Source organism: Otolemur garnettii, unplaced genomic scaffold (genome assembly GCF_000181295.1).
Source record: "Otolemur garnettii isolate 467f Iridium unplaced genomic scaffold, OtoGar3 scaffold00085, whole genome shotgun sequence".
Classification (NCBI taxonomy): Eukaryota; Metazoa; Chordata; class Mammalia; order Primates; family Galagidae; genus Otolemur; species Otolemur garnettii.
The window spans coordinates 2,338,177-2,347,710 of record NW_003852480.1 but is presented as its reverse complement, the minus strand read 5'-3'; positions in this window follow the sequence as shown (position 1 = coordinate 2,347,710).

Genomic DNA, 9,534 nt, shown 5'->3' with positions numbered 1-9,534 from the left:
CTGCTAAATTCAAGCAATCCACCCACCTCACTCAGCCTTTCAAAATGCTGGGATTACAGGCACGTGCCATGGCACCCAGCTGGGTGAGGAGCTATTCTTTGCATTGTAGAATCAATAAGCAGCATCCCTGACCCCCTGGGTGCTGGTAGCACCTCCAGTTATGACAATTAAAAGTGTCTTTAGATGTTGGCAAATGTTCCTTCGAGTGCAAAATTGCTCCAGGTTGGGAACCACTGCATAGTAGCAAAAGGCTCTCCCAAATAATGTTCAGGTATTGATTTTTTTCTACAAGATTCAGTAATTCTATTTCAAGAATTCTTCTTACCTAAAATTTGAATAAAATTGTGTTTTCTCATTCTCTTGTTCTGCAGTTTGAAGACATACATTAAAGAGTTTTAAAAGCAAACAGATGGTATGTGTCCCTAGCCTTCTCTATGGGCCTGAAAGAATCTGTGATGTCAAATGCCTCTACTTGGCTGAGCCAGTCAGGGTTTTTTTACCTGAGATTTGGTGCTGACACAGGCTAAGAGGTAGTAACACTCTTTCTTATCTTAAAACCTTATTGAGGCTCTCTGAAAAATAGCAAAACATCCTATTTGCAAATTATGGCTCATACCAACCTAGTGAGTCAAGCCAGACATGCATTATTACTCTGCCTGCACTTTAGAGACCCACAATGATCTTGCGGCTTTTCCATCCCACGGAGACTGAAATAGATCGCTATGTTCTTCAGCATCATATTTTAAAATGAGATAATTACGCTTGAGAGCTTTTGTCCATGCCTCTGAACTTATCTACCACTATCATTTTCAACAGGTGAAAAAGCCATTTTATTTTGTGTTTTTTTGATAGTAGATGTGGGAAAATATCACTGCAAGAGGCTGGTGAAATCTCTATTGGAGCTTCACAATGACGGGATATTCAAGTAATAGAAGATCAACCATAAGTTAAGAATATTAAGTGCAATCTAAAGCTAAAATGCGTGCTGTCCATTTGTTCATTCTACACATCCACTTCTATTTGACAGTTGTCAGTCAGGCAAGACCCAGAGGTACTCATCACCTCCAAGTCCCCTCCAAAGACAATTTTATCTGTCTTGATTTAGCATTAATTAAACAATTAGGAAATGACATGACTTTTGAGGAATAATATCAAGCAGATTATGCAACTGAGACAGAGGAATTAGTAGGTACACGTGTTTAGGGATATATTTTATATAAAATCTAAACAATGTCATTATAGATGAAAAGTGACCAGAAACCATTGTGCCATTTTAGCAGAAAATCAACCATTCGATGGTGAGCCAAGTCTCATGTGGCTTTTTGTGTTGCTTTATAATAGGGGCATAACAAAATATAGTGTTCTATTGAAAAACTGATAGTGTTAAGAAAATTAGGGCAGGGTCAACCGGCTCAGCACTGACAATCACCTATCTGTCTATCTAACTTGAGCAGTAAGTATGAATTGATATAATTTGTCAAATGCAAACTTTGTGCAGAGATTAGTATTATTAACCTTGTCTTAATGCCCTGAAATGACTACCATTGAATACACTAAAGCTTTACTCTCATTCTATCTAGGTTGAGCCTACCTCAAGAGTGATGGTATAAAAGAGGTGTCTGGTAACCCGACTGCTCCCTGAGCAGCCATCTTCCTTCCTCCCTCCTTACAATCTCATTGTGCACTTGACTCATTATTGTAGTTCAGCTTCAGCTGCTTCATATTTCTTGATTATCCTTCAGCTACCTTGTAATGACAGGAGTCTTGCCTATAAGCCCAGCACACTGGCCTGGAGTTTAGCCTGCTCTTCACTGCAGGGAATCACTTCTGCAGGAGATTTGATTTTCTTAGCCCTCACCTAATGTTGTTCCCCTCAGGCACTATCCGCAGCTGATGCTCCTGCATGCCTCATTTGAGACTAGCTGGTTGACGCAGGCGGATTGCCTACAGGCTGGAAGAAGAAATTAGAAGAGTAAAAGTAGCTTGTTCTACAAGTACCAGTGGAATTTTGCTACTAATTAGAGGTATATACCCTCTGGTAAGTTACATAAAAGCTCTGGTCTTATTACCTCATGAGTCAAAAAATAAAAATAAAAAAAGGGTTGATCTTTCAGGTGCATCATAGCTCTGTCATTTTTATGAAATATGATATTCTGCTTTAAAGTAACTTATAGATTAGGCCAGACAGGTGACTCATGCCTATAATCCTAGCACTGTGGGAAGCCAAGGCAAGAGGATTGCTTGAGGTCAGGAGTTCAAGACCAGACTGAGCACCATATCAAGATCCTGTCTCTACACAAAACAGAAAAATTAGCTGAGCATGGTAGCACGTGCCTATAGTCCCAGCTACTAGGGAGGCTGAGGCAGGAGGCATGACTGCTTGAGCCCAGGAGTCTGAGGGTACAACGGGCTATGATGCCAATGCACTCCAGTCTGGACAATAGACTGCAACCCTCTCTCAAAGAAACAAATTGGTTATAGAGACAGAATGCACATAAAAGAACTGCCTGAGTATAGTTTTACTAATGTTCCAGTGAATGCAAACTGATGCCACACACACACACACATACACACACACACATATTTGTGGGATCAAATGGTACTTTTATGTTTAATTTTTTTATGCAACTGTTTTCCATAATGGTTTTGCAGTGCATCTTCACTTAATGTTGTGGATAGGTTTTTGGAAACCACAACTTTAAGCAAAACAACCTATTGTAAGTCAGGGTAACTTAACTCTTGTTTATATCCATTAGCCTATGGTAACATTGGTTCCATTCTACAGTGTGTCATTTTGCTTAAAGTTAACGGTTTCCAAGAACCCACTGAGCACATTAAGTGATGACTTACGGTGCTCATTTACAACCTTACCAACAGGGCACAATAGTTCCCCTTTCTCCAATTTCCGGACAATGGAATGCTAGAGAGTTCGTATGATCCTTTGAGGGTATCATAACTCTTTACTTTCAGAACTGTTGCACTGATTTCTCTCAAAAGGAGGCTAGCAAATTAGCCTAGTCTCATGATCATGTTATAGGAAAGGTGAGAAAGAACAGAGACTTTAGGGAGCTGAGGCTGTTGAGTAGCAGGTGCAGGGAGCTACTGGGGTTTGGTGTGGCTGCAAAGGCATGTAAACCGAAAGAGGAAACCCACTTTGACTTTACAGCAGCGATGCCCAATAGAAATACAAAGTGAACTACATATGCACTGCCTGCTAAATGTTCTACTTGGATGCGATACACATCGTATCTGCTCACTGTTCATTGGCCTGACCTCAGAACAACTGGGAAAAAGGAAGAACACAATCTTAATTATAGTTAACTATAAACCCACTTTGACTTTAGAGCAGGGATGCCCAGTAGAAATACACTGTGAACTACAGATGCAATTTAAAATTCTCTAGAAGCCACATTAAAACAGTAAAAGGAAACAGATGAATTAGTTTTAAGAATAAATTTAACCCAGCACATCCACAGTTTTACTCTTTCAGCATGTCATCAATATAAAATTATTAATATTTCATTTTGTTTAACTGTCTTTGAAAACTAGTCTGTTTTTTACACATAGTGCACAATTTGGTGCAGCTGCATTTCAAGAGCTCAGTATCCACATGTACAATGCCCAGTGGTGCAGGGCAGCACTAGAGGATGGCCCAAGCGGTTTCAAAATTCCATCAAGTTACATATTATTGTATCAAAAATTGTATAGGGGGTTACATGTACACAGATGTGTAAGTCTTTAGTAGTTTTTAGACCCAGTGGTCAAATAAAAATTATAGTTTTTATATTTAAGTTAATTTTCTTTTTTGAGATAGAGTCTCACTTGGTCACCCTCAGTAGAGTGCTGTGGCATCATAGCTCACAGTAACCTCCAATTCTTGGGTAAAGTGATCCTCCTGCCTTAGCCTCCCAAATGGCTGGGACTATAGGCGTCCGTCATAATGCCCCACTGTTATTTTAGAGACTGGGTCTTGCTCTAGCTCAGGCTGGTTTTGAACTCCTGAGCTCAGGCAAACCGCCCACCTTGGCCTCCCAGAGTGCTAGGATTATAGGAATGAGCCACTGGGTCTGGCCTAAGTTAAATTTTAATAAAAACAATGGGAACAACATAGGGTCACCAAACTTACTTTTGTCAAGTAAAAAGATTAGTAGCAACAATAAAAGCAATGAAGCCTTATCATTCTACTGTTTATCTTTTACCATCATTTGATAAATGTAAGGATTTATTTTTAGAGACAGGATCTCTAAAAAGGCTCTCCCTCCCGGCTGGAGGGCTGGAGTGTAGTAGTGTGATCGTAAAAAAGTGCATCCTGAGCTCAAGTGATCCTCCTGCCTCAGCCTCTTACTGCAGCATTTGGGTCTCACTAGGTTGCCCAGGCTGGTCTTGAACTCCCAGCTGGTCAAAGTGATCCTCTAGACTTGGCCTCCAAAAGTGGCAGGATTGGAGGTGGGAGCCAGTTGTGCTTGGCCCTATGGACATTTTAATGTCACACAGTTAGGAAAGATAAAACGTTCAAACACAGGATAGTTCTCTAAGCTGATACATTTAGTTCGAATAAAAATGATTACTTTGTCTTTATTTTTCTCATTTTATTTCAGATAAGTAAAAAGTTCTTTAGACTTGGGTCTAGTCCAAGCTCAGTGTCTCTCTGGTATAACAAGGACTTCAAAATCCTGCTGGGATGCAGTGGCTTCAAAGAGCATTCTGTTGGCTATTAATCAAAGCTTTTAGATCATGATGACTGAGAGTAGGTGCTGCCTTTGAGAGTCTCCCAGTAGTGCCTGTTGGAGCATCTAACACTCAGTGTTTTTTTTTTTTTTTTGGTTTATTTATTTATTTATTGGCAGCGTCTCACTCTGTTGCCCTGGGTAGAGTGCACTGATGTCAATCATAGCTCAAAATAACCTCAAATTCTTAGGCTCAAGTGATCTTCCTGCCTCAGCCTCCTGAGTAGTTGAGACTACAGGCATCCACCACTACACTTGGCTAATTTTTCCATTTTTAGTAAAGATGGGGTCTCACTCTTTTTCAGGCTGGTCTTAAACTCCTGAGCTCAAATGATCCTCCTGCCTTGGCCTACCAGAGTGCTGGAATTATAGGCATGAGCCACCATGCCCCACCTTCTAACCCTCAGTCTAAGGGCTGCTATTGTGGCTTCTGCTCCAAGGCAAGGGGAATGATGGGTGGGTTTGTGTAGCAGAACTAACCTGCCCCAGGCCAGGGATTGGCACTTGATTAAGGGGGCTTGTTACCTCTGTAACTCAGAGGTTACCCTGTGGGCATCTTGGAGAAAGGCTTGGCTCTCTCTAGGTAGCACTAACTTTTAGTTTGGGTACAGAGCTGGAGTTTTGCAACGCTGTGAGATATATTATCGGACAGACCGACAGTGACCTTTTCAGAAAAGGCCTCACTTAACCAGGTTGTTTATTTTTCCCTTCTGCTTTTAGAAGGTTTATCGGTGAGTACAGGCTAGGCTGTAGCATGGTAAAATACAACCGCAAAATCTCAGTTGCTTAAATCAATAGAAATTCATTTCTTACTTCATGTGACAAGGTGGCCATCACAGGTCTATGGGGGGCTCTGATCATCATAGTCCGTCTGGCACCAGGCTGATAGAGAGTCCATATGGACACATCAGCCGTGATCATCTAGACAGGAAGAAAATAACAAGGCAACATGCGTCCCACCGCCTGAATATTCCACTTGGATGTGATACACACTGCATCTGCTTGCAGTTCATTGGCCTGACCTCAGAACAGTTGGGAAAAAGGAAAATCCAACCCTGTGTCTGGAAGGAGGAGAGCCTGAAACATTATGATGAACACTAATGACAATTTCAGTCTCCCTTTCTGATCCTCTCTAAGCAAATATATAAATCTCTTCTTCCAAGGGAGACATTCCAGTAGTTATGTGCAGTCACAGTATCAAGTTCACAGTTCAAGATCTCTGGGATATGTGTGGGAGACGTTTCCTACATGGTGTCTGGATGTGAGTTCTCTTGGCTAAGTATTTATGAACTACAAAAGCAAGCTATCTGCCCTCATATATGTTCTACAATAGTAGAACAGGGAGAAAGGTTTAATAACTGCAGTAAACATTCTCATTAAGAGGAAAGTGAGGAAATCCTGCTGGGGAGATGCTGTGAGGTTTCTCACTCCAAGCAGGAGGAATGTTCTTCCACCCAGAGTCTGCCCGCTTCGAGCCACTGCCTGACTCACCCTTCACTGTGGCCCTTTGTCTGGACTCTGGAAGGTCCTTCCTTTGCATTTATCTGAATTGGTCACATCGAAAGTGGACATTGGAGAGTAAGGCCCCTTTGGGGCGATGGACTGGGGTGGTGGCTAAGGACTGAGGAACACAAACATTGACAAAGGAAAAGACAAATGGCGACTATGTGGATCACTAACTAATGTGAGTGAGAATATTGTCAGGCTTTATGAGTCGGTGTGCCTGGAGCTTGGGAAGAACCCGAAAGGTAACTGCCATTGTCAAAATAGTCACAAATGCAAATATTAAAAAATTATGCAATGAAGTTTATGATTTTTCTGTGTGAAGACCGATTACTTTTGTCATATAAGTTTCCTTCTGGTGAGATAACACTCTTCAGGCTGTGCTACTGAAATAAAGGTCTGTTGGAATAAGAAATCCTAGTTGTGAAAACAAAAATGTGCCTCCTGTTTCTTTCAGAATTACTGGGAATCAAAGTTCCTGCGACTTCTAAGTTACTTCCCAGTACTGGCTACTGGTCATGGTAACGTGTCACACAATAGTTACGGGGAATTTCTTAGCGATTGTACTTTCCAAAGGCTAACCAAACCGGACACATGCTGGGTCTGGTTGTAACAAGCGAACAAAGACAGATTTTGGCAGTTCTCATTCCTCCCGTGTTTGCCAACTGCTGTTCACCTTCTGAAATATGAAGTTGGACTTTTTCCACAACTTTCCCATCTGGAAACACATCAGATTGTTGCATATTTATGAGGGCCAAATATCTTACCAGATCTGCTATAAAGTTACAGCATAAAACATTTTCTGCATAAAATATTGCAAGATGAATGTGAAAGTGTTGGAATCAAGGAAAGGTGGAAGGGAGGTACCAGAGATACAGCAGCGTCAGTCAGGGTACCAAGGGCTGAGTCGTGGAGTAAGTAAGGCCAACCAGGGGGCTTCAGATTGGAAACACCAAGAATCAAACAGGGAATTAACAAAGGCTTACAAGAGTATGGGGCATTATTGATCAATAAAGTGACAAAAGGGGCAGGCAGGAGTAGAAAGGGGCTCTGGCAGTAGTTAAACGGGCCGATACAGTGTGCTAGGCCTCTTGCTTTTGAGACTGTTTTACCTGGCTGGTTAGGCACCGCCAGTACTGACTATTGTACAGGATACCTAAATATTGTCCTGGAGGAGGGGAGCCTGAATTAAATGGTGATACATTAAAAGCTGAGGAAGAGCAGGGTTGGGCAGGTGATGATGAATATAGGCACATTTTGTCAAATTCTTCACTCGATGGCAAACTCTGTCTACTTGCGTATCCATCATGACCATAATTGTGACCATTACTGAATTCACCTTGACCCCCTCCTTTTAGTTAAACAGGAACTATTCTTTAACTCCAGCAATTTCCTCATCTTTGTTAATTTTGCCCCAATGCTTTGCATTTGGTAGTAATTTACATCTTTCTGAAAGGCCAGGGGAATTGATACTCTGAGCATCATTGAAATGAGTTTCTGAGCAGGGTTTTTAAGACCATGCTTGCTTATTAAATGAAACACTGAAAAAGTGATCTAAAGTCCTGGAAACTAACCTTGTCACAACAAAATTCTCTTTATCTGCACCAGTCAGCATGCAGCAGAGAAGGTAATTCTTGGAGAGGTGAATGGCAAGAGGCAGTAAACAAACATATTTAGAAAGTGCTTCAATACACATAAAAACAGGTCCTAAAATCAATTGAAAATAAGTTCTGGCTCGGCGCCTATAGCTCAACCGGCTAAGGCGCCAGCCATGTACACCTAAGGTGGCGGGTTCGAATCCCCAGCCCGGACCCGCCAAACAACAATGACGGCTGCAACCAAAAAATAGCCGGGCGTTGTGGCGGGAGCCTGTGGTCCCAGCTACTTGGGAGGCTGAGGCAGGAGACTCGCTGGAGCCCAGGAGTTGGCGGTTGCTGTGAGCTGTAATGCCACGGCACTCTGCCCAGGGGGACAGCTTGAGGCTCTGTCTCAAAAAAGAAAAAAAAAAAAGAAAATAAGTTCTTAGCATACACGTTTAGTAATTTGCAGTTGCAAATCCTTACCTAAGGAATGAAAAGTATTTCTTGTGGACATTAATTTGCAATTATGTAAACATTTAACATTTACTAAACTAAGGTGGATTGCTAGTTTATTGCAATAATAATCTTATTTAATCTCTAATATAGTATGTGTGTAGGACTCTAAGGTAAGTTAATTTTTTGACTAACTAGATGCTATTTATTTTATTATCACATAAATAATGAGGAATAGATGGTACAAATGAGAAATTAAATAAAAATGTGACCTTGTTTTACAAGAGGTACAGATAATTGGTACTAAACCATACCTGTGTGCTCATGTATGAATTTAGAAAAAATTAACTATATATATCATTAGAGTTTGCTTTGGAATTTTTGGAAAATCTATAAACATATGTAAATTAAATATATTTAATTTGGTTGCTTTTTAAAGATACTATCATATCTTTAATTTTATGTTATTTCAAAAAGAAAAACACGTATGTTCTTTGGAAAGTTGTCTAAAAGCTAAAATTAAAAAAAAAACTGTGCTCAAACTTCCAAATATAAAGGCAAAAATAGAGTCAGTATAATGATATTAGACATATTTTTGATATTTAAAAGATAGATATTTATAATATTGTTATTTACTGAAATTCCTTTAAGAAACATTGTGAGCTCTTGTTAAGATAAATCTTTGAGTTAGAAGTGTGAGTCTTTTTCTTTAATAGAGATTTAGAAATTGTTTTTGTTACAGTTTTTGTTTTTTTAAATTAAGTCTCTCAGACAACCTACACCCATGTTTCTCACGGTGTGGACCTAGGAACTGATCAGAAATATAAATTCTCAGAGACTGAAGCCAAACTTTAGGGTGGTGACCTGCAGTTTAACCAACCCTTTAGATGACTCTGATACATGCTCAACTTTGAGAGCCACTGGTGTTAGAAGGACTTGAAATCTTTGTTGTCTCATTTATGAGAAGAACAAATAATAAAGTTTTGTCTTTAGACATAGGTCCTGCTCCTCCTTGGAGGGGGTAAATCCAAGCTGCTCATGAATGACCATCAGCGCTGACCATCAGACAAAACCCTAAGAGTTCCTCTCATGGTGGCTTATGGAGTTGGCACTTGGGAGAACAAATCACAGTAATAATGACAGGAGACTACAGAGGAGAAGTATATTTATATGATTTCCAGAGAAAGGTATTTTGGGAGTGGTTAAAAATGATCACTGGGCTTTATGCCAGATGCTACAAAGAAATCAAGGTGGTCCTAGAAAGAAGATTA